Source organism: Chamaea fasciata, unplaced genomic scaffold (assembly GCF_029207755.1).
Source record: "Chamaea fasciata isolate MVZ Bird 193981 ecotype frontalis unplaced genomic scaffold, bChaFas1.0.hap1 SCAF_3, whole genome shotgun sequence".
In the NCBI taxonomy this organism is placed as follows: domain Eukaryota; kingdom Metazoa; phylum Chordata; class Aves; order Passeriformes; family Sylviidae; genus Chamaea; species Chamaea fasciata.
The window spans coordinates 74,411,065-74,436,228 of NW_027094088.1; the positions used below are offsets into that span (position 1 = coordinate 74,411,065).

Genomic DNA, 25,164 nt, shown 5'->3' on the forward strand with positions numbered 1-25,164 from the left:
TAATGTCTACACCATCTAATTTATTTACATGTTATATGAAGCAAAATGGAATTGACCTAATTTTATTTCCAAGCAAAGAAAAAACAACTAGCAAAACTCACAGACTGGTTAGAAACAGAAATTAATTATTTCAAATCAGATGCAAATGCTAGATTTGCCAGAAGAAATAAGTAACACAAGGCAACGGCGAGAAAGGGTTATTGAAGATTGGCATCCTGGATGGTCCTGTGACGGAAAGCCAAGATGGCAGTCTGGTACAGCTCAAGAAAGTTTTGGCTGTCCCAAGTCAAGAAAGCAAACTTATCTGACATTGAATTACATTTGCTTGGCTCTATTTAGGATCCCTCCAAAGGAAGAGAATACAGTTCACTGCTTAGAAGCTCTTTATTCAAAAATGCATTAGAATATTTTTACTAATAATGTTTTTGCTATTTTCATGCTAATAATGAAACTTGAAGGATAATCTCAACACAACTTCAGAGTACATTTTCACAGCTGTCTTCCTCACTGTAGAACACCTGACAGCCATTGATTATATCCACAGTGGAAAGAAAAAAAGGACAAACAGCAACCAAATTAATTAGTAAGCTGCAGCATTCTGCCAAAAGCAGGATGGCTAAACATTAACTTTATTGGGGTCTGTGGATCTACCATGTCAATGAATATTATGTTTCCAGCGCTGCAGAAATTGTGTCATCTACATTGAAATCCCCAGTGATATACGGTGATCTACTGAAACAGAGACAAGAAGGTAGACTTCTGTTTGTCTGGATTGTTCACAGAAATCCAAACTCTGCCAGTGATCCACAGACCAGTTATTATACAACAAACCCCAGTGGCTCCTTCACAGCTTGCTCAGCTGTTGTGCCACTATGTAGTTAAGAAGCCCTTAATCTTCAGGCTGACATAGGAGCAATGAGTCTACAGGCTAAAATTTCATACACAATTTGGCTGAAAGCTAATTACTGCCTGTTATCCTAGCTACTTTCCTCTGAGTAGAAGAGTGGGGGGACAAAACGAAATGCACTGCTTTTACTGCCTCATGCTTTCTGCTATGAACTGCAACTGTGAAAACATTAGTAAAAAAATAAAGCTATTTTTATGTTTCAGGAGTATAAAAGATTATCAGAATGTCATAAAATGCTGCTGGTCAAGATGTATCCCTCAAGATACAGGCTTAATTTACTCCAGATTAAAATTCTGTTCTCCAGGTTCCAGCTGAGGACATACTTTTACAATCATTTCCAGTGAAATGTACATTTTCAGATCTAAGCAGCAGTCCCTAAAATGGGGCTTTGTGATACTGGAAATGAGTCTACTAAAGGCAATTAGGACACCAAGCTTTATGCTCTTGCGTGTAACTCTTGAACTCCAGTGGGACTGTTCAGATTGTGCAAAGTGAGAAGCATGAATCTGCCTTTGCAGGATGAAGGACTTAGTGTAACATCACTAATATCATCACAATATGCTATTTAAAATTCAAACAAGCATAAAGATTATTCTAAGTGAAAACTGTTGTTTATTAAGTATATAGTAGATCAAACAGAATGAAGCAAATATGACAAGGGAACTGGAAAAAAAGAGCAGTAAAATCAAAGCATGCGGACATGTACATAGCATGGTTTACCAAAGGTAAAAGAAAATACAAATAAGCAAAGTGATAATGTGTTTCTAAATTCAATAATCATGGAGAAAATATGAATTAATAAGGAAAACTATATCTTCAAAAAGTAATATTTGTGATGTACAAGATATCTGAGCCAGATTTCTACACTTTTTTTAAACGGCAAATCACAGCTTTCAACAACAAAAAGCTTTTTCATAATGAGAGAATGGTAGAAGAAATGTTCTTAATGAAACAGTTGCACTGTCTTCTGTCACAATATCCTCTGATGACAAATTGTGCTTTAAAGCGAGAGCCAAGTTAGTTCAGATTCTTATTCTGAATTCCCCCACAGGAATCCATACCTTTATGTTTCTTCTGACTATAGGTAGAGTCTGAGCAGTTAGGAGCCCACGAACAAAGCCCACCCTTTCCAACTTCTTTCCTATGTAATCCTTATCTTTTTATTATAGCTATTTATTGGACACTGATTTAAATACTTCTATATATTAATTTATTGCAGTTTGGGAAAGGACAACCATTTTGACACATTTTTTTCAAGTAAACAGCGGATTTCAGCATTTCTCATCATGCATGCATATTCACCACCATTTCTTAAAAAAAAAAAAAAAGAAGAAAAAATTAAACTATAGCTTTTCAGATTTCATTTATTTCCAGAGAGTCTACTAACAGTTCTTCCACACTCTACACTTGAAAACTCTTTTACATCTGTATGCTATTTCCTCTCCAGTTTTTGTTCTCACTGTCCGATTAAATCAGCTGAACTCAATCCAAACCATTCTCTAAAGGATGTTGAATTATAAAATAAACTTATTTGTGCATCATAGGAAACTTATTCTATGAGAGCCTCCTTTACACATCAGCCTCACCCTTTCCAATTTTGAAAAATACCTTTGGAATCGAACTTGCAGTTATATGATTTTGATATTCAACTAGTTAAAATTGTGCTGCCTATCCCACCACAGTTTTTAGGTAACTTACAAATTTCAGAAAGTCAGATTCCCTAGAAAGCAAGCAGTTAAGAAGACAACATAACTTTAATGATACAGCCACATGGTGGACTTATAGAGCAGTATGATTATCTGCAATTCTCACTGCTTTCTCTCAGGAAGAACATGAATGACAGTATTGAGAAGACACTACATCCTGAGCACTATTTCTGAGCCAAGGTAACTTTGGAACAGCTCTGGCTTTCAGAGCAGAATGCCAGAGTGCTGGCAGAGACACACCACTGAGCTACCAGAACGCTCGGTCTCACCCAGCACAGCAGCTCCCATGTGTTTTAATAATGAAGCTGGTCTCCAGAAATGACCAGAAGAAACTTCCTATTCGTTTATCACATTGCATCCTCAGGTGCATTAAGCTTTATTTTTGAGGCAGTGGCCAGCCAATGCTGACTGGGCCCCTGGCTATTCTAAATTATACTAGGGCTAAGAACATTGTAAATCAGGCAGGAAACTTTAAAGCCACCTTTGGCCACAAGGGCTATCAATCCTTTATCCCTATTAGTCACAACTGGAATCCAGCCCAAATGTCTGCAGTCTTAAGCAAGATATCATCTCTGATGGCCAGTTTCCTTCAGACTTAAACTAGTCCAGTGACAAAACAGCTTTCCTCCCCCACAACCTATGGAGGTGAGAAAAAACAGGGAGAAATAGGATGTTTTCCATAAAAGAGAATTTATATGCAAAAAACTGTTCTCCTGCTACAACAAGCAGTCTACAGTAGAATATTTTTAGGATACAGATAATTCTGGCTTAGTTCCACAAAATAAACGGTAGAACTGCCTCAATTTAATTACCACCCCATGAAGAAATCTGACAGCCCCAGTGCAGTGCTTAGTAAGCATTTTACCTCAGACAGCTTGAAGATGTATTGTAGAACTGAAATTACAATACATACCATGACTTGTTCTGTCATCCTACTTTGGGAATGCAGTATGCATGTCTCTATAATGAGCTGTCTGATATTCACCCACTTCACCTGTAGCAAACAGGAGTAAAACATAAGTAACCATAAGCTGGTATATTAGTTGAATGCAAGCTAAGATACTCATTTTTGGCAGATGGTTTCAGATTATTCTAACTAGCTATACAAGTTTAATACACAATTTACTTATATTTACATTTTGATATTTCCAAATTATTAAATATTACAATCTGGGAAAAACAAAAACAAAAACAAAAACAACCCATAAACTCTGTTCTCTTCTCTTTCTTACATTTCTGCTTACAAAATTCCTATTTTAGGGACACAATTCCTATTAGCACATGATAAAATATTATACCTCAAGAACACATATGTGCTTCTTATTAGGAAAATTAACTTTGCAGGAAAAACTTTTCTCTACTACAATCAAAAACCAAAGAAGAAAAACAATATATTAAAACCAAAAATTAATTAGACATTTTTTAAATCTACACTAATGCTGTTTTGTCTTATTTTGTAAATAAAAGTACTTATGCCTAAAAGTATATACTAGTCTGCACTTCTGTGAGTATCATAAAATTATGTACCTTTATTAAAAATCCAAACAAGTGAATCATCTTTTTTTTTCCAGCAGAAGAAAGATTGAAATTTATTTATTCATATGAAAAAAGAGAAAATTGAGAAGATTATTTTTTTATTATGCCATTACATCAGAATTGGACTGTGTCACCCTTCCTCTGTCTAAGCAATTTTTAGGAAGTGTGTGGAAAAGCAGTTAATCTTAGGCTAAATTTTAAAACACTCACCTCAAGAAATATTCATATTTATAAGGCCCACTTAAAGCATCCAAAAATCAATGAGTTTTCATTGAATTAATCACTGACTTAATATCACTGTGAGTTAAGTGTCATAGACTGAACAATGCTTCATGCCATCTCAGAACCCAGGAATTGTGGAAAAGAACAAAGATGATTCTTCTTTTTCCCATTCGAATTCAAAGAAAAAGTCATTGCAATAAACACAGGTAGAAAAAGAATTTTCAGACTATATTAGAAACCTTGGAGTCCAGATCATGCTAGTATGGCACTCCATAGTACATGTAATACAATCAGTGCTCATAAGTTTAGGAAATTATTTGGAAGATAATCTAAAATTCAGGATTGAAATATCTTTATAAGCAGTAAAATACCGACAATTTATGATATGGTATGTTAATTTATGCTTGGTCTTCCTTTTTCTGTTTACAGCATCTATATTTGTTTAAGTCAGAACTCCTTTCCTTGAGATTGCCTCTGAACAATGATCAGATACTCAAAAGTAATTGGGCAGGACACACACCAGAAAAAAATCTTGGCGTTGTATACTTAGCTGTTTCTGAAGACCACCCCCTCTCTCAGACAACTCAAGAATCTAAAAGCCAAAAGGTCAAGAATCCTAAAATGTTGAATTGAAATAAGACAAGCTAGATTACACAAAAAAACCCTGATACATAAAGGTCAGAAGAGAAGATGATCCAATCCATTTAAAAGTTCACATACACTTGAGGAAGTCACTTGCTATATTTTTTTTAATTTTTAAAAAATAAGTGGAAACATCTGCAAGGTAAAATGTAGTTTTGATTCGCCAAATGTTGGCTCCCTTACAAACTCTGTGTACAATTAATTGGATTTGAATCTTACCCATTATTTTGAGTATAAACTATTTTTCAAAGTTTATTTTTTTTCTCTTATACAATATATCGCTCTTTCAAAAATAGAAATGTTCCATCACCTTTCTTCAGGCTGACAGGGTTACAGAAAACAGAAGTACCTTAGGATTTTGAAAGCACTTCCCAGTCACTATTACTTGAAAGCAGGAGTTTTAACTCTCAAAGAGGCATGATGTCCAAAAAGAAACAATACTCAGAAAAAAGATGAAAAATTGTAGATTACTTTCACAGGCTCTTATTCTACAATGGAAAAAATATCCACATTCTAGCCAGGCTTCTTTGAAAAGAATATTTTCCTTTTATACAGAGATAAAAAGCAAAGCTTTCAGGTCAGAGGCTATAGGGGAAAAGAGCTAATGTCTCCCCTGCTTTGATGTTACAAGTAGTGCCTCGTTACAGAAGTGTATTAGAGCTGCCAGTAAACTGAGCCAGCATATTTAATAACCAGTTTCAGCATGGGTGGTATATGGAACATTCTGTACATAACACAGCAAGCAGTGATGTGCATTACCAACAATACACAGACCTTTACTTTAAGGTGTTTACATTGCTTTAAAATTTGGCTTAGGTAAAAGGTAATTTTTGATTTATAGATCCTGTACGAAGACTTCTTATAAGTGTATCTGTAACAACTCTGGACAGTAAACCAGGACTAAGAGTTCCTCTCTGGGCAACATAACACATATAATGGGGTTTTTGCTGGTGTGTAATATCTGGAAATAGTATGTTTCAGTATGTGAGTACTCAACAGTGATTAATGGTAATTGGTGTCTCATTTGCTTTTGAAGCTGAAGGACTGCAGGTTGGAGGAACCAGCCCAAAACAGCATGGTCTGGTGCCCTTGTCTTTCAGATTCCTGGGAGCTGAAGGACCAAATGCACCAGCTTGTATTGGTCCTAATGCACCAATGCTTCTAATAGAGCAATTTACCTATTAACTTTTAGAAGAGTATATCTCAAAATTCAGAATATGCTAGAAGGACATCAATAAATATTACCTTAAAAATCAACCAAAAATATTAATTAAACTTTTGGAGTTATGTAGCACCAAGCTGCATAACAGTAAGAAACACAAAAACATCCTGTTAAAAAAAAAAAAAAAAACAAACAAACAAAAAAACACCCACAAAATACAAAAAACACCCCAAAACCCCCCCAAAAAACAAAACCAAAACAAATCTACTACAACAACAAAAAATCACCTAATTATTTTTGACTTACTTTTTTTTGTACCCAGGTAAATTGAAACTTGGTAGAAGTACTAATCCTCAAATTAACCAAAATAATGTTTATTCTCTTAAGTATTTGATATCCTCCAGCAGACCACTACATACCATAAAGCATAATTTCTGATTGAGTTTTCTATAATTTGGGAAATTATGCTTGTTAGGATATTATTAGTGAAATACTAATTGCTGAGTGAGACTACTGATTGTGCAAATATGAAAATTACATTAATACTATTTATATACCCTGTAGTTTGAGCATTGCTTGGTAGACAGAGAGATTGTTCACCAAAATCTCAGGTAATCAGAAAGCTGAAATGCAAAGACCCTACACTTGAACCACAGGTAGATAAATCCTGGCAACTTTTCTTGTGCACAGAGGAACTTCTGCAACATCTCTAGATTTCAGCCAGAAGTGAGACACTGCAAGAAGGATAACATGGGTTTGTGAAGGGATTTCAGTAGGGAGTCTCTGCAGGAAAGATGGAAAGTATTCAACAAGAAATGGAAAACCAGTAAAAATACAGGTAATAAGAAGGTGAAAAGGAACATGAGTTCAGGGAAAAGCTAAGAAAAAGGGGATTAAAAAAGCTAGATATACGAGGAGTGTTGATAAAGAAAGAAAACTGCAAAAAAATAAAAAATGGAAAACCTTAAACAGAGAGGAACAAGGGAAATACCAGTTTCACTAAGTGTTTCCTAGTACAGCAGCAAAGAAACAAATCACTCTCCCTATAGGTTCAGGTACCTGCCACAAAAAGTCCAGGAGGAGTTTTTGAGCCTGATTATTTTTAACAGATTTCCAAATTACATTTTTAGCTTTGCAAGCTTTATTTATAAATATATTTAAGATGAATAATTCACTGGAAACGTTGGAGAGCACAATGTCCTAAATAACCACAGCTTTTCTAGACTTGGTTTCCACACAGGTAAGACAGGTTTTAACTGATGATACTGGCTTCAGAATGCTATGAAATCACACTTTCCCTCTGCTTGAAGCTACGCCTCCAAAAGCACAGATGTCTGAGGGGAGCTCATCTTCCTGTCCCTCCTGCTGTAAACACACCGTGCTTTTTGAGGTCATATAAACTCTTCACTACACAGACACAAACATGTGCTCTATAGAAAAGAGGTGCAGCAGAAAAGGCTCACAAGCCCCATCACAATACTGTCAGGAACAGAGGGTTCTAAACCAGGACCCAAACCCACAGCAGCTGTATTCATCTCCTGAGGTGCCTCAGAGCTCTTAACAAGGACAACTACAAAAAACGTGGACTTGTTTTATTAGTGGAAGGTATGACACCAAAGATTACATTTTGTTTCTCTCTAATGATTGGAAGTGATGATGTTGTGATGGACCATGCCTCTTTTTCTGTTTCAACATCTGTTTTGCAAATCCCCGGATTTTCCAGATATTTATAGGCTACCTCCTTACTAAAACAACTGTGAAACTCCTAAAAACCCTCTGCTCTTACGTGCCAGTTTTTCATCCTGCCTCCACACCAATTTCTGCCTTGCTGCTGAAGTATCTGCAATGGCAGGTGGGCTCCCTAATCCCCTTTTTGTATGTTAGTATAACTCCACTCCATCTAGATCAGAATGTTTTTTAGATTTATTTTCTTCCCTTTTCTTTGGAGAGCTCCCATTCTAGCTCCCAGAGCAGGATCAGAGGAACAGGTAAAGGTTTCCAGGTGGAAAGTAAGCAGGGTGATTTTTGTGTGCAACTAATAGCAAGGTAGGCTGCAGTCATAGAGATCTCCAACAGGTTGGTATGCTTCCTCCCCCAGAACACCTCCTTTTTGTGCTTGTTTTTTCATCAATTAGGAGACACTGGGAACAAAGACCATCCAGTGCATATGCTTGGGAAAAATAATTAAACAAACAAAAAAAAAATCTCTACTGCTACCAAGAAATAGTGATGAGACTTTTCTTAAGAAAGCTATGTGACTTATAAACAATATATGACTGCCATGTGCTAAAGAGGAACAAGGTCTCTAGTGAGAAAGAAACAAAGTGTTATTCTTAAAAGACAAAGTCAGGAGATACAAAAGGGCATACATCATTTCCCTCTGAAATTGTATGATAAAATGACAGCAAAAATCAGCTTAGAAGCAACACGTGAACTAGCCTTCTGTGCCTCCTGCTCTCTTCCTTCCAAAACTAAATGGATCTGTGTCTCTCTTTTGTCACATTGTTGTAACTTTCATTCAGTCTCCCCACTTCACCTTGACCGCATCTGAACAGTGACAATATGTTTCTTGTTCTTCACACTTTTCCCAGCAAGGATCACTGACAGCCTCTTACTTTGTATTTTCTCGGCTTTTCAGGCAGGGATTTTTTTTTCCTTCTTTTTCCCCCAGCCATCATCATTGCTATTTGGAGAGAATTTGGTTCAATTTCCATTTTAAACATGAAATGTTTGAATTAGCTCATAATGTCTCCCAGCTTGCAGAGGAAAGAGATGGTCTTTAAAAATGAAAAAAAAAAAAAGTTTCATTTTCTACAATAAAAAATGAAAAGCTGCAGAATAATCTTAAATCATTTTATACTGCACATAGAACGTCAAAATAATGAGATCTCTTCAATTTGGAAATGATTGGGGTTCTAGGCATACGAATCAGACAGAGTTGTAAAATTATTAGAACACAGCAACATCGTTTGTAAGCACTTCAGTTCAGAGGTGATCAAAGATTCTGGACTTGCAGAGCAATTTACTTGGCATTTGCAGGAAAGCCTCACTCTTTCAAACTGAAGCACTCTTAACACTATGAAGAACTTCAATAATTTTAAATTGGCGTGTACTGTACATGCCTAGAAATCCAATTCAGGTTTTAAATAAAAACATAACTTCAGAAGTATGAAGGGCCCACCCCCGACAGAACAGCATTCTAGCCTTTCCAATTCAGCCTAGATGCTATTTCCCCCATGTTAGATTTTCTGGCATGAAGAGTTGCTGAAAACATTAGAGATGAGTGGGGGTTTTTTTCTCCTTTTTATCTTTGCCTTCTAATTATCTATGACTATTCTCCAAAACTCAGTAAACTTCTGGACAGCCTTAGTTTGCAACCTGATTTTCAAGGTGTAAATGCTAGTTTTAAACAGTTTTAAATATTTTAAATTAAAAACAGAAGACAATGTTTAAGCCGAATCAAAGATGTAATATCTTCCCAACCAAAACTTTAATTATGATGAGTTTACATTTGCAAATTATATATATAAACACACATATATATATATATATATATATATATATATAATTTAGCTGAGCTTAGGCTTGCAAATAGCTTAGGTTTGCAAATAGATGTTCTTAAGGGAAATGCAGAGCATACTGAGTTCTGAAACAATATTGACAGAAGAGGAAAATAAAATTAAGTCTAAATTTTCAAATTTACATCTCAACTACACAAGGAAAAAAAAATCATGGAAACTCCCCTGCACAAGACAGGTATTGTGTTGACCCAGCCAGATCCATTGCTTCCATGCAAGTTGTCCTGCTATGTAAAACAGACTCCTGTCACCAGCAAACTGGTGATGCCTCTCAGATTTGCATAGCATGCAACCGCCTTTCCAATCATACCAGCCAAACCAGAAACCCTTCCTTGTGGGTGGTCACATAAGAGCTACAGTCTATAGAAACTGTATGGACACAAAAGCAGGGTGGTGTAAGACGTATATGAGACAACCAGTGATATTTCAGGTAAGATGAGGTTTTGACATTCAGTTATGAAAATACTCTATTCAGCTCTAACCAGGTACTAGAAAGACATCAACATAAGTTTGATGGATAATGCTTGGTAATGCTGGGGACAACTGGTATACCAGAAACAAGTAGGTGAAGGGGATCAATCAGATTAGGTGACCCCAAATGTCTCCCCCACGCTTTAAAAGCACACAGAAATTGTTTTGGTTTCATGCAGGTGATGTTGTGATGGATGAAAAAGCCCCAGACAGCATAATCAACTTTTGTCACAAATGGATAAGACTTGCCGCCATTATTTTAGATTTTACCCCCCACAAGTAGCTTCTCCAAAGTACAGCACACTAAAATACTTTTATTTGGGAAGGAATAGGAAGTCAACTGGTTCAACCCCTAATTCAACACAGAACCAGAGATCAGGTTGCTCAGGATTTTGTATTGTCAAGATCTGAATATCTCCAAGGATGTAGTTTTATAAATCACTAATACTTCTTTATGTTCTTCTTCTTTTAAATTACAGTATTCTAAAATTAGGAATTTTTAAGTTTTCTACCTGAGACATTGATAGTCAGGCCTGTTTCCAGGGGTAGAACGTATATATGAAATATTAATGTGATATAAACTAATGCAGGTGTCCTTGAATGTTTTTAGTTCTACTAGAGTTCATGTGATCTGCGATAAGAATTCTGTTCTGTTCCCCATGGGCTACAGCTTAGCCTCAAGACTTAGAGGATGTGTGACTTAATGTGAATTTAGTGGAGACTATGATGTCTATAAACCCTCACAAAATCTCACATTAAAAAAAAAGGTATTAGTAGGTTTCTACCTCAGACTATGCCAGGTTCACTGTCAAACAGCAAAATTGCTTACAAATATCCATCATAATATTCTCAGGCTTAAAAAATTAATTTAGCTCCTTGTGGTGCAGACTGACAGGAGCTAGTAGTGAATGCATTTTAAAGAAAGCACTCTCTTTTCTCAAAAACAGAAAAGTACATTTAACCTCTCCAGAATCTTTCAAATAATGAAACCTGAATTATCTGTAACTGGACAAACATGTGACAAAGCTTGAGAACCAAACCACAACTGTTGGACACAAAATTGTATGTTTCAGATGCACCTTAATTATTTTCTACCAGATTTGACTTTTCTCCCCTACATATGCTGTGTGCAAAGTTCAAAAATAAACCTGTTTTGGAAATTGTAGAAGAATTGTAGTCTATCTACATGCTCACTATTAAATGTAGATGCAGTCAGAAAAAAATAAGACGTTGCCAGTAAGCAAATATTTTCCAATGCCTAAATTCTTCATATTTTTAACTGCAGTTTTAAATGACATTTAAGCCTATTTAATGTATATAATTTATTTCAGGAAAAAAAACCTTTTTTAGCTTACATTTAGAATTTAACTTTGATGCTTATCTATTGAAATAAACTAAATGGGAGAGAAATGTTTTCCTACCTTCCATGAAGCTGTTGCTCAGGCCTGCTCTGTAAGACAAGGTTGCTCAAATAAAAGAGAAAAGTAGTTAATGATACTACAACTATTTTGTGTAGTAGCAAGATTACTCCTATAATTTTTGAGCCAAAATCTCAAAACATCCATGACATGACAAAAATCTGGAACTTTTTATCTGCAGATAATATTTCAGCCTCCTCAGTGTTGAAGATTATTTTTGTGCTTTGAGCAGTTTAATCTGGTAATTAAGAATTCCCTTTATGCACACAGAAACTATCTGAAATCAGCTGCCTTCAGCCTTTCCAAAAGCCTCAGGCCAGGAGGAGAAAAAGGTAAATAATGTCAGAAAAAGTGTATAAGCTCAATAAGCTCCACAAATAACTTCATAGATTTCCCTTTAGGATTCACCTCAACCTCTTAATATGTTTTAAAAATCAATCTGCCTAATGTGCTAAGTTTAAAAATGTGATAACAAAATTTTTAAATACCATTTTCAATACTAATTTGAGAAGATTTTGAACAAAGAATGGTTTTCCCAGTCAAAACCAGCAGCTCTCATTTGCTTTTGCTGCATTTTTTTAAGCATTAATTTTTTGTCTTCATGTTTGAGACAAGAAAAAAAAAAAAAGAGAGAATGTTTGTAAAGAGTGAAAAAAACTAAAATAAGGCTGCAGACCTTTACAATTAATCAATTAGATGAGTTGCTCTCCTGCCCCCCCCCCCCCCCAAATAAATAGCCATTAAGACATAAGCAATGAAAATTGTTTTCCGTTCTAAGTGGAGAATGTATTCCCCTCCTTACCAGATCCCCCCACGAGATAACAACAGAATTTTGAAAAAGGAAGGATTGTGGTTTGATGGGACCACCTCGAGAGAACAGTTCAAAATGGGAGATGAGCTGAAGAGGGCTTTCCACATGTCTTCTCATTGCAGAGGCTGTTGAATGCTTCCTCTGCTCTCATCTACCTCAGCTACACTGGAAAACTGCTGCCAGTGGGACTATCCCCCTCTTATAAAGGCATCAGCATAAAGCAAGGCTTAGTGTGCTGAGACTTTGTGCTTCTCTAAGGACTAAATTCCTCTTGAGTGTAGAATAATTACAATAATTCTCCATTCATGACAGACTAAGAGAAATTACTTTAGATTAAAAAGAATCAAAATTTGTTGAATCTGTTCTTGGTACATGTTTGCACAACTTAGTCCAAGTTGAAGGATCTTAAATTAGAAAAAAGCATATATTTCTTGTTGCTAATAGATGATTTGCTCAAAGAAGTTACTAAGTTGGATGATAAACTGGATACTAAATGGAGTGATAGGCAGTGTAAAGTCACTTCTTACATTTCCAGCACATGATCTTAAAATACTCTGGGATCTTGGATGGTGTAATGCTGCAATTTGATTTAATTTTTTCCTCCACCAGACTCTCCACCTCATAAAAATGTGGAAAGAAACATTCCAGGGATGGGGAAAAAATACAGGAGATCTTGTGTCCAGAAATGCCTGATCCTGCTCTCTGGACTAATGGGTGATGTGAGGTCGGAACTCACCAGTACAGCAGCTCATTAACTTGCATTAACTTAACCCAGGTGGGGCACCAGGGCAGCAAGGAACCCTCTCTGCTTCACCAACCACTCCTGTGGCCATGCTGGCACATTCAAGTTGTGGGAACTAATCCAAGGCAAGCAGTGTTGCAGCAGTCCTCTTGTTAGAGGGTAGGGATGAGCTGAGACACAGACTTCTTGTTTTTCACAGCATGAAAAGGGTCCTGGTTTATTCCTCTTTACAGCTCAGCCATACTGGCTCCAACTATTCACTGACTCTGGCTGCAGCAAGCTCCTGCTGTAGGTTTCCCTTGCAGCCTCTGACTGCTGGTTATTTCCGGCTAAACTATGACTGCAGGTATTAGTTCGCAGACTCCGACTGCAGGCTTTTACCTTGCCGGACTATGGCTACAGGTTCCAACAACAGGCTCTGACTGCAGGCCCAGACTGACCTCACAGCACTGATTTTCTCTCCCCAGGATCCTTCTTCTTCATGATCCTCTCATTCATGATCCTCCATGATGATCCCCTCACCAGCTAACCCACTCCTTTTATCACACTTATCTTTACTGGATATAGCTGTTACTTATCAGGGAAAAGGTCACCTGTTACTCCCTTCTCCTACAAAGCAGCACTCCATTCTGTTTGGTTTAGATGGTCATCACAGACCCTCAAACCCAAGAATAACCCAGAGTTTGTGACTTTTCTGCTGCAACTAGCAGACCCCCAGTACAGGAGCTATTACATAAGAAATGCTGGAGGGAGTTGCTCCAGAGACCTGAAGGCTTTCCAAGTTTTTCCAATCATTGTTGTAAGAGAGCCAGCAGTACAATTTTGAGCAAGTTACACCAAGTCAGTAACACTTTTCAAAAGAAAAAAGAAATTTCTCCCTGATGAAACAAGCAATAAAACTTTAAGGTCCACATTAAGGGTGGGGTTTTGTCTGGTCAATTTTTTTTTCATTCGTATCACTACAAGACACATGCAGTAAGTGTACAAAAACACAGAAGAGAATTTGAAAGGCACATTTTCCAGGGGTCACACTCTGTCTGCTATTGCGTTACACTGCCCTTCTCTAATCACAGAATTATACAATCATAGAGCCACAGAACTGTTTGGTTTGGAAGGGATCTTAAAGATCACCTACCACCAAGACCCCTGTCATGTAAATCTTCTACTTACACCAGGTTGCTCAGAGTTCCATCCAAGTGGCCTGGAACACTCCCAGGGATGGGGCATCCACAGCTTCTCTGGGCAACCTGTTCATCACCCTCACAGTAAAGAATTTCTTCCTAATATTTAACTCCCTTTTTTTTCAGTTTAAAGCCTTTACCCCATGCCTTTTCTACATGCCCTCTCCAGCTCCCTTGTAGTTCCCCCCTTGTATCCCCCCTTGAGGTTCTGGACGGTGCTGGAAGGTGTCTCAGAGCCGACGCCCCGGAGGCAGAGAGTAGCCCCCATTCCGGCAGCACCCCATAATGCACGGCTGGAGATGTCTGTCCCTGCGCTGCCGGGACAGACGGCCAGGAGAAGGCGGCGGGCCTGGGCCTCTCCCCAGCGCCCCCGGGAGCGCGGCCAGAGGGAGTCTCCGGGCGGCCCCTTCCTCCCTCCCTCTCTCCCTCCTTCCCCTGCCCCTGCCACTGCCCCCCCGTCTCCCTCTCCCCCCCGTCTCCCTCTCCCCCCCGCTCCCACGGGAAGCGGCGGCGCTGACAGCGTGCCGGTGTCACTCCGGGTCCGGCTGTCACTCTGCCTCGGGCCGCTATTGAGGGCCCGCAGCGGCGCAGCCCCGCCCGGCGCGGCCGCCGATCGCTATCGCGGGGCTGCGGCTGCCCCTGCCATGAACCTGGCTGCGGGAGGGGGCCGGCCAGCGGAGAGCCGCTGATACAGTTTGGTTTCTTTTCTTATTTCCCTCTCCTTTCTCCGGCGCTCAGTCTTTTGTGTCAGCTTTCAGAAATGCTCTGTTTGACTGGCAGCCTGTCACAGATCAGTTACCACCTAAAGCCGCTTGGCAGGGAGAGGTGACGGCCCAGGAAGGGATCTAAGTGGGTTTATCAGTGCTTCTTTACGCCTCGTGAGCTCCTTGACACAAAAGGAAAGGGTATTAAAGATCTAAAGCGAGCCCAAAAGCGTGAAAGCTCCTTATAGGCTGCGAGATGTGGATGTGACTAAATTTTTAAATATTTTGAGTTGATGCTATTCATTTTGCCAATAGAGTAGAAAGAATTTTTGTTACAGAAATGAGTGTATGTTCCACTTGAGTGAGATTTGGAAAAGGGAGGAAGCCCTTAAATATGTGCTTGGAATATTACAACTACCCTGTATTTACAACCATGCATCTGTTTTAAATATATATATATATGTATGTATAAAATCTAGTTTGTTTTTTTTTGTTTTGGGGTTTTTTTTTAATAAAAAAGAAACAAACCCCCAGTCATTTAGTGCATAGAACGTTCAATTCCTGCTACTATTGCTGAATTAATTTAGGGGGGTTGTGTTTGTTTGTTTGTTAAACTTTAAACATTATGACATATTAAGATGGGTTGGCAATTTTCAAATCCTATAAATTAAGCATGGAAAAAGTTCAGAATTCATTAGGTATATGTCATATCTCCTTTCAGGCTCTTTTATGCATGGATTATTGTTAAAGTAGTGTATTTTTAGCATGCCAATGGCTTCTCACAGCACATTACTACAACCACAATGGTTAGACTATAGGCAGCAGAGCACAAAGCCTTTTCTTTTGTTCCTAATTTAGCAGATCTCAAACTCTTTTATTGTCTGATTAAAACACAAACATTTCTATGGGAGACAACATCAGCAAGGTGTATGATTTGGGGGTGAGGAAATATAGGAAAATCCAACCTACATCCTGGTGGTCAAAACAGACTTTTTCTTCATCTGTATTAGGGAAATTTTATGTATTCTAAACCTCACATAATCAGAGGGTCATATTCCAGTCTTGGTGAATGTTAATGAGAATTATGCAGGGATCAAGAATCGTCATGTTCAAGACCACCTTTTTTTCAAAAAACCGGGGAATTCTTAATTATTAATTTTATTTTTCATAATTTTATAAATTGTGTTTTGAATGGAAGTTTTTAAAGTGTTTGGGATCATAATAACATGGGAAGGGTGGAGTTCAAATACAAAAAGTAAGTCTCAGTCCTTCTCTTGATTTTACATAGTCACCGAACTTGTTTTTCACATCATTATAGCCCCTCCTAGCCTTCACATCTGCTGTCTACCATTTTCATTGCTTATAAGCAGCAGGTGAATGGCCCAAATGAAAGATTTAACAAGCCCTCAGTGGAGCTGCTGCCCTGAAATTTCACTCCTCTACACAATGCTCTCTCCCTCTCTTTGTCTGAAATAAAAAGGGTTTTTCTCAGACCGTTGTCTTTACTGTTGGCTAATATTGTCATCCTCTATAAAGGTCTGTACATGGGTAGTAAGCTGAAATGGAATACTGTTAAAATATTTTCATGCTATTTCCTCAAATTTGTAAGGCAGACAACTTAAATCATTCTTCCCATCCTGTTGTGATTAGAAACCTGCAGAAACTTGAAGAACCCTGTTGACTAGTGCAAATATTAAGCCAGCAAATTAAGTGCAATATGTGCACATAGAGTTTTTCTGCATTCCTTTTCCAAGCACACCAAAAAAATTAGGTGCCTACTAGACCCATCAAAATTTGATTTTTGAGCTGTTCTAATTAAATCCTGCAGCAAACAAAGTTTAAAAAGAAATACATCTGAAAAACCAAAAATGTGGAGAAACAAAATACACTTAGTTGTTCTATCTACACCTAAGATTTAAATTTGTCTTCTTTTATTATTTTTCCTCTGTTAAAATAATCAGACTTTCACTTCATTTCCAAATACACTTGCAAGCACAGCACCACATCTCATCTCCACCAGATCACCCAGCAAGAATCATAGCTTCTCAAGCTGCATCTACAATGAACTTGGTACTTCGTTTGCAGGGTTAACCAGAAAGAGTACTAACAAGATAAACCTCTTACCTTTGAGGTGGATTGAGGTAAACAGAAAATCCAAACTCATCACAATATTAACTGGGGTAGAGTGTCATCAAATCTAAACTTTTAACAGACGTACATTGAGATTTGAAGTTAAGAACTTGCAAATCTAAAGCCTAAACTTGAGATGGAATCTGACTTTATCCCAGGTAATACGTATTATGGGACAATGAGCTCTACTTTAAATAAGCTTCAGACTAAAATTATGCTAAATTTATCAATGCAAAGAATGAGAGAAGCAGAAAGGCTTGTCAGAAGTGCACACAGCAGTTGCAGGCACTCAGAAAGGCAGCTGAGGTACTTTGGGAGATATGGAAATGCAGTCCCCTGCAAACACATGAAGGTCGTTTAGAGTGCCTTCAGGTGAAGTTCATAAGTACTGGTAATAATATTTTCTTCATAATATTCAAAAAATAAATGTTGACACTAGTTCTGTAAGTATATAACCTTTCTCAGATTATCCAGAACATCTAAAGCAAAGATCTGCCCCAGTTGTAGGGGTGATTTGTTCTCTGCTTCCTGAAAACCTGGCACATTTTGGGGAGAGAGGGGATGGAATTCTTGGTTTTATTTGTATTTATGAGCAAACTGAGGCACTGGCTGTGCTAAACTTAGAGTCTAAAGGCAGTAGCGGACCTCTGTGGTAAGACTGAAATGTTGCTGGTGCTTAGGGAACAAGGCAATTAAACTAAGCACCATACCCATTGCTTTACAAAGGTTACCGGGTAGAATCCTTTAAACCATTGCATCTGAAAAGCTACTTTTTACACTCACTTTAGTATTTTTTCCCCACTGTCAGAGTGGTGTCCATACAGAATACACTTCAGTATGAGTAAGGATGTGGCTGAGATGCTAAACAAGGGAAAATGGAAGAAAATGCTGTCTTTCATTGTTTTACTTCCTATAGTCCTTGGCCTTATCTATCAGGGTTCTTGGTTCTTGTAACATTTTTTCCCGCTTAACATATGAGAAATTGCCTATAAAGACAAAACATCTGGACCTGTAAAACTCCCACAGGAGTTTGTCTCTTTTACCAGTCATTCTTTCTCACCTTTCCCTGGATAAACCGCAGTGGAAAACAGTCTTTCTTAGCCAGTGCTCAGTGCCACAGCTGGGTTGAGGGAGGCCAAAATTCCTTGCTTTCCATCAGAGAGGGAAAGAAATTTCAGCTTTTCTGTACCCAAGACGCATTCAGGCACAACCGAATTAAAAATGGGCTGTGCAGCTTGGTCAATATCAAAGAGGAAGAGGAGTCCAGAGAGAAGGGAGGGAGGGAAGGAGATGGAAATGAGAAACTAGGCAGGAAAGGTGCTGATTTAAACTCTCTTCCTAATAAACACCATCACTTATTGAGTCACAACATTTAACCTTTTGGCCACTTTGCATTTGCTGCTTTTTCTGAAGGATGCATTTTAAAATGAGCTTTTAAGTCAGATGCTTGCTAAAGCAGCAAGTGGCAAGAGAGCTCAAACTCCCAGCCTGCCCTTCACTGGCCACAAGCCGTGGCAGGTGGCATGTGGTCAGTGGCAGGAGCTCACTGCAGGGACTCGTGGCCACGGCATCCAGCTCTTCAAGGAGGAGAGTGATGGCAGACAGGAGGACCCTGGTACTGGCAAACCAGCTCTCAGTCACTCCAGCTATGACGGAGATGGGGCAAAGAAAAGACAAATGACATTATTTCCATCTGTTGCAATACAGAAGCTTATGCCACAGTAAACTAAGCAATCCACTTGATATAACAGGGCATGCTGATAGAAACCTAACCAACCATTCTTACTCCAAACCTTAATCTGGTGAAGGCAGTATCAGTTTTGGGGCTTTAAGTTTCTGACAAAGTGAAACAGAGTATTGTGCAAAATCATGTAGACCTTTCTTTTCCCAAAAATGGGAGTTTCAAAGACACGGGGCATATTAAAAACCTGTGGTTCAGCAACAGCTACCCAGTGTTCCACCGTGAAAAAATCAGAACCCTTATAATCCAAAAGTGCTATTTCTTTACCTTGACATGTCTGAACATTAATTTTAAAGGCACAAACTACGGTATAAAGGTATAAAGGATAAGAATAAACACAGTAATATCATGCTTACCAGTAATTTTTTAGACATGATTAAAACAGCTGGTATCTACCACACAAAGGCAGTTGTATAACAGAGGCAGAAAACCTTAATCCTGTCTGCAAGGCCTTTAAAGTTTGCACTAGGATGAAGGCTGCTATAAAAATATTTTTAAGCCTGTAACTAGCAAAAATGATTTCATTATGATCTCATGTGCTGCCAGAGCACCAATTAAATTGACTTGATAATGTTATGATTAGGCAGTACTTTTCATCAGTTACAAAGCTCTTGATTGAAGAAGAGATTTGCAACATTGAAAGAAATGACCTTGTGATATGGATTTTTATCAATGACTTTTTACCTTGCTGGTTTCCAATTACATGACAAATAAATAATAGTACTTGCAGCTTCTATTATACTTCTGAGGATCCCAAAGTACTCTGCTGATTAATTAGCTTCACAAGAGCTTTGAGAGTTAGATACATGTTATCCCAATCTTATTAACAATTCAGAATTCAAATGTGATGTCTTTGCCCCATTCAAATAAATGGCAAAAATCCTCTTGACTTTAGTAGGGGTAGGACTTCACTCAGACAATTTAAGCAGTTTGACCAAGGTCAGAAAATATGTCTGCAACACAGCTGGGACATTTCTCCTTTCTCACTATAAACCAATGCAGGAAAAATGTACCCAAGGAATTACACTCTATCCTGCACTTCCATTGTCAAAAAGTCACCTTTAAAAGTCATTACATACCTCTATGAACTTAATTTAAAAAATAATTAAAGCAAATTCGTTTAGATGATGGGGAAAAAGAAAGTATATATTCCACAAAGCATTCTTTTAAGTCCTTTACAGTCTATAATATAGAAGTTTGAGGACACTTGCTTTTAGTATTTATATGAACATATACTTTGAATAAATGTGTATTTTTATTAAATATGTTCTAATATTTGTCTCAACAGGAATTCAAATAAGAAAATCAATGCACAATACAGCAGCGTAGTTGGATGTTTTCAGCACATGCTATGGCAAAATCAAAATTAAGCAATTACATCATTATAAAGAGTAATTTAGGAAAAAAGCATTTGTATTCCTTGATGCTCTAAAATGTGTACTTCATGGTTACAGTTCTTTCTCAGAGCTAATTGCTGTTTAGGATACAGTGCTGTGGGTGTTCTACACATTGCACTGCAGACTCTTTTGAAGACTTATAGAAAAGAAGGAGAGATAAAAATTTTTGGGTTTACTTTTCAATTATGGAACAGAGTTGAGGCAAAAAAAAAAAATCTTTCTGGACTCAGTTCAAAAAATGTGGTACTAGAGCTGCAACAGCTGCAATGTGTTTCTTGTTGTCCACCAGGCTGGCTGGTTCCCTATCAGAGGAGAAACAGAATCTGAGCTACCTTCTTATATTTGGAAAGGATATGTCACCAACTAATCCACCACTAACTTTGCTGAAAGAAAAAGCATTAAAAAATTCCTCCTTTTCAGGGAGTACAGGCAAACTCAATGGCCAGTTTGAGCTACAAGAATTGTGATAGCAACCCAAGTTCATTGCTTCTTTATTCTTCAAAAGATATTCCAAGGATCTTGCTCTGAATGTGAAAGACTCATCTTCATTGATTAGTCAATGTGGACAGAGCAGTGAAATGTAATTCCTGAACTGGTTCTTCTCTTGTAGTGTTGGTGGAAGCAGTGGAGACCCTGGAAAGGGTAAATGAACTAGATCAAGGTACAGATCTGTGTGGAGAATGGGAAGGTGACACTTCCAGGTAGTTATAGAGACCTATGGGAGATGAGACACTTTTAGCAAAAAAACCCCAACCAAACAAACAAAGAAAAAAAAACCACAAAAACCCAAAAAACAACCCAAATAAAAACAAAAATAAAAAACCCACAAAACCCCAAACCAATCAACTAACAAAAAAACAAAACAACCAAAAAATCCCTCAAAAACTGAGGGATGATCCTTAGTACTAACTGCACAGTAACCAGTGCGTCAGAAAAACCAAAGCTGAGGACTGCTAAAACAACTAAAATTTAAAGCAATTAATTAGATTGTATGAAGTCTGCAGGGTACAATAAGCATTATGTGGGTAGACAAGCCCGACTGGGCCCTGCATGGGGATTACAAGATTTCTAATGCTATGACAATTTCACAATTAATCCATTCTTTTAAAACATCTTTACTTTTGCAATGCCTTTTTAGTATAATAAATTTACATTATAAGTTTTCAATTTTTTATATAACATGAATATATTCTAATAAGTTATGTTATAAAGGTACCTCTGTTATACAACCATGTATAACCGTTATTTGGCCATGATGCAGTAAGTGCAGCAGTAAGGAGAGGGAAAGAACTTTACAATCAACATTTAATCTGGCTGTCAGCTCAATAACAGAAAAAAAAAATGAAGCAAGTTTTCACGGTATCCACATAGGCTCTAGGCAGTGTAAACCTTGGATCTTAAATTAATGCTTAGAGACAAAGCAAAGCATAAGCCATTTTACAGTTGTACACAGATTTATTGGTTTTGACCCATAAATGCCAGATTTCACATAAACTGTGGTGTAACATAAAAGCTTCCTTCAAGTCACCTTTTGCAGCCATTTCAGAAGTCATGTACTGTTCTCTACAGGATTTCAAATCCTGGAATCATAGAGTGGTTTGGATTGGAACGGACCTGAAAGATCATCTAGTGCAAAACTCCCTGCATGGGCAGTGATGCCACCCACTAGATCAGGTTGCTCAAAGTCCTGTCTAACATGGCCTTGAACACTTCCAGGGATAGGGCATTCACAGTTCTCTGTGTAATCTCTTTCAGTGCCTCGCAACACTCAGAGTAAAGAATTTCTTCCTAACACTGAACCTAAATCTCTCTTTCCATTTAAAACTCTTCCCCCTTCTCCTATCACTATCTGCCCATGTTAAAAGTCCCTCTCTCTCTCTTTTTATAAGCCCCCTTTAAGTACTGAAAGGTTCCAGTGAGGTGTCCCTGGAAGAGAGAGAAGATTCTCTTCTCAATGCTGAACAACCCCAGCTGTCTCAGCCTGTCCTCACAGGAGAGGTACTCCTCACCTCTCATCATCTTTGTGGCTTCCTCTGGACCTGCTCTAATAGGTCCATGTGTTTCTTATGAGGGGACACCAGAGCTGGATGCAGCATTTCATGTGGGGTCTCATGAGGGCAACGCAGAGGGAGAGAATCACCTCCTTCACCCTGCTGGACACCCCTCTTTTGATACAGCCCAAGATACAGCCCAAGTTGGCTCCCTGCCCATGAGTGCACATTGCTGGTTCATGTCCACCAGAACCCTCAAGGCCTTCTCTGCAGGGCTGCTCTCCATAAGCTCCTCTCCCAGTCTGTGCCCATGTCTGGTATTGCCCCAACATAGGTGCAGCATCTTGCACTTGGACTTGTTGAACCTCACAAGGTTCTCATGGGCCCACTTCTCGAGTTTGTCCAGGTCCCCCTGGATGGCATCCCATTCTTCAGGTGTCAACTGCACCACTCAGATTTGCGTCATCTGCAGATTTGCTGAGGGTGCACTTGATCTCATTCTCTCTGTCACTGATGAAGATATTAAAGAGCATCAGTCCCAAGACAGAGACCTGAGTGACACCACTCATTACCAGGCTGCATCTGGACAGAGTCATTGACCACAAATCTCTGTCTGTGTCCATTGATTCAGAACCTAGGTAGAAAATCACTGCTCTTTACCATCCAAGAATTGTTAGGCAAAGCAAGCTCTCCATAGTGCGGCATTCTCCAAATCCATATGCATTGTATTTTAGTGGGTTCTGGCATATTACCAAGCTATTATGAGCAATGTAGACTGATTATGCCACAAAAAACTACCTGTACACAGAAGCAGGCATAAAATTGTTAGCATGGTTCAATTACATTCTTTTTTTATGAACATGAAAATGAAGACAAAATCTTGGAAGACTCTCTGCTGACAATCCACAATTAGGCTTTGAGTAAGTGGAGATAATTTTATGACAGTTATAAAAATAAACAAAATCCCCACAGGATTTTCAAAAGTTGTTATTTATTCACAGAGCCTGGGAAATTTCTGAAGATATGCCTGTAGAAAGACATGTTACTACCTATTGGGATATTAGGAATAAGATTTATCGCTTCATTCGAAAGACTCCCAGCAAGAAACTGTGTCCCACTGAGTTTGGCAAAAAGAGATAAAAGGTTTGACCTCCAGTCTCTAATAACAGCAGTGGACACCAAACTAGATCATCTGGTTGGCAGGGTGAATTAGCTTGACCACTAAGTGGGTGTGATTAAAATCAGGAATGGACAGACTTTCTAGTAGACAATAAGAGAAGAACAACATAGATCACTCCATTTCATGTGTCTTCTGGCATACCATGATTCACTTTTGGAAGAATATCTTGCAAGGCTGGAAAAATAAATCATAAGATCTAGTTGTCTGCTAAGGCTGCAGCTGATGAAGGAAAAAAAAACAGATTGTGCATGATTCTATTAAGAGAAAAAATGGGCACTTGATTTATGGGGTTTTTTTTCTGCACAGAAAACTTCTATGCTGCAAAACACAGAAGATACTAAAAAAGAAGCAAGTAATTCACATGTGGCATATATCAAGCTTTTTCTTTTTTCCTTGGATATTTCTGTCTCTTCTCCCTTCACCTGTACTCTTCTCCTTTATTGAATGCAATCTCCAAGAAGCTTAAATCAAATATACAAAGTCACTAAGTTCAAGCAGATTTGAAATTAGGTGAAGAAAGTTCATTCAAACTTACAGACTGTACTTTTGGCTTCAGCAATTCTGAAAACAAAGATAAGCTATATCCATAGGGGAAGAACCTGAAGCAACCCCTGAAATGTAGATAGTCTTTTCAAATGCAATTGATTTTAATAAACTTCTTTTAAAATATCCTTTGACTTCCTATTGGTTGACAGGAGGAATGTGGTAATACAAACCTCAGAAATTATCTCGAATATTTTTATATTGGTATTCTTACAATCATCTTTTCATTAATATTCAAGATTTTCCATAAAGACTATAGTTTATGAAAATGCTAGGCTCTGGTAGTTCATAAGAAATATTCTTTCTGCACTATTTTTTTGCTGTTTATTCTTACAGAGCACCACTTCTTTTATTCATCTACATCCCAGCTTAGATGCTGTTTCTCTGCCTTTCCAGCAAAGGATTGCATCTTTTATTTGGTCAAAATAATCTGATAATCTATTTTTTACTTCTAATATCAATTTGGAGCATTGTCTGCATTTTTAAAGCTTTCAAGACTAGACTAAAATGTGGTTCAAGCAAGGATCATATGATGGGTAGCATTCAAACAAATATTTGCAACTGGTGTTGCTAAGCTTACCATTAACATAGGACTGCAAAGGACAATAAAATAGGCTGAAGCAGTCAAGAACTTAATACTGAAAAGAATACACACAAGTTGTAAACCTTGGCAGTTCATACAAATGCAAAAAAAAATGGTAACAAGATTTATATAAGGTGAGGCTTCATAAGTCATTCAAATACTGAAAAATATTTTGCGTAATTCATATTCTGATACTGAGTAATTTTAAGCTAAATTATTTTACATTACAAAGAATGTTTAGGAAAGCCTCTTAATTTGGAAATCCTCTCTCTAGAAAAATAGTTAGTGGCCCTTAACCATGTTGTTATTTCCAGCTTACATGTGAATATACATGCTGAAACTTCATCATCATTAGTGAAGAACTGCTTCCTTAGGTGTGAAGAATATTATTTCCCCAGTTGAATGGAAGACAAAAAAAAGGTGTAGGGGAAAAAAAGACAGGAAAAAGTCTATGGGTTGAAATAGGATGCAAGGGGAATGCACAAATGAAGGATGTGAAGAGGTGGAGGGAGGAAAAGG

At 37.9% G+C, this 25,164-nt stretch overlaps 1 long non-coding RNA gene across 1 annotated transcript in view; it reads right to left on the reverse strand.

Annotated features, from left to right (window-relative positions):
• Nucleotides 1-17,471, reverse strand: part of LOC136287110 (uncharacterized) — a 50,103-nt gene extending 32,632 nt beyond the window's left edge. Inside the window, exons 1-2 of the long non-coding RNA XR_010720067.1 lie at nt 17,205-17,471; nt 3,527-3,607 (exon numbers count right to left, since the gene is read on the reverse strand). This is a non-coding gene — a long non-coding RNA (uncharacterized lncRNA). The remainder of the gene's footprint in view (nt 1-3,526; nt 3,608-17,204) is intronic.
• Between the last annotated feature and the right edge of the window lie 7,693 nt (nt 17,472-25,164).